The 1036-nt window shown below is 40.7% G+C and overlaps 1 non-coding gene across 1 annotated transcript; it reads right to left on the reverse strand.

Annotated features, from left to right (window-relative positions):
* Nucleotides 1-402: 402 nt before the first annotated feature.
* Nucleotides 403-510, reverse strand: LOC112774462 (small nucleolar RNA R71). The gene has a single exon (XR_003188952.1). It is a non-coding gene; the product is annotated as a small nucleolar RNA R71 (small nucleolar RNA).
* Nucleotides 511-1036: the final 526 nt, after the last annotated feature.

Here is a 1036-nt window from a genome sequence, read left to right on the forward strand (position 1 = left end):
ATGGAAGCCGAAAACAACAATGCCAACAATGCAAGGAAGGTGCTTGGTGACTTTACTACACCTACTCCCGACTTCTATGGGAGAAGCATCTCAATCCCTGCCATTGGAGCAAACAACTTTGAGCTTAAGCCTCAATTAGTTTCTCTAATGCAACAGAATTGCAAGTTTCATGGACTTCCATTGGAAGATCCTCATCAGTTCTTAGCTGAATTCTTGCAAATCTGTGACACTGTCAAGACCAATGGGGTTGACCCTGAAGTCTACACACTTATGATTTTTCCTTTTGCTGTAAGAGACAGAGCTAGGACATGGTTGGATTCATAACCTAAAGAAAGCCTGAACTCTTGGGAAAAGCTAGTTAATGCCTTCTTGGCAAAGTTCTTTCCACCTCAAAAATTGAGCAAGCTTAGAGTGGAAGTCCAAATCTTCAGACAGAAGGAAGGTGAGTCCCTCTATGAAGCTTGGGAAAGATACAAGCAACTGATCAGAAGATGTCCTTCTGACATGCTTTCTGAATGGAGCATCATAGGAATTTTCTATGATGGTCTGTCTGAACTATCCAAGATGTCATTAGATAGCTCTACTGGAGGATCTCTTCATCTGAAGAAGACGCCTGCAGAAGCTCAGGAACTCATTGAAATGGTTGCAAATAACCAATTCATGTACACTTCTGAAAGGAATCCTGTGAATAATTATTGAGATTGATACTCTGAATGCCATATTGGCTCAGAATAAAATATTGACCCAACAAGTCAATATGATTTCTCAGAGTCTGTCTGGAATGCAAGCAGCAACAGGCAGTACTAAGGAAGCTTCCTCTGAAGAAGAAGCTTATGATCCTGAGAACCAGCAATGGAAGAGGTGAATTACATAGGAGAACCCTATGGAAACACCTATAATCCTTCATGGAGAAATCATCCAAATCTCTCATGGAAGGATCAACAGAGACCTCAACAAGGTTTTAACAACAATAATGGTGGAATAAACAGGTTTAGCAATAGCAAACCTTTTCCATCATCTTCTCAACAACAGACAG

This window comes from Arachis hypogaea, chromosome 18 (genome assembly GCF_003086295.3).
Source record: "Arachis hypogaea cultivar Tifrunner chromosome 18, arahy.Tifrunner.gnm2.J5K5, whole genome shotgun sequence".
In the NCBI taxonomy this organism is placed as follows: Eukaryota; Viridiplantae; Streptophyta; class Magnoliopsida; order Fabales; family Fabaceae; genus Arachis; species Arachis hypogaea.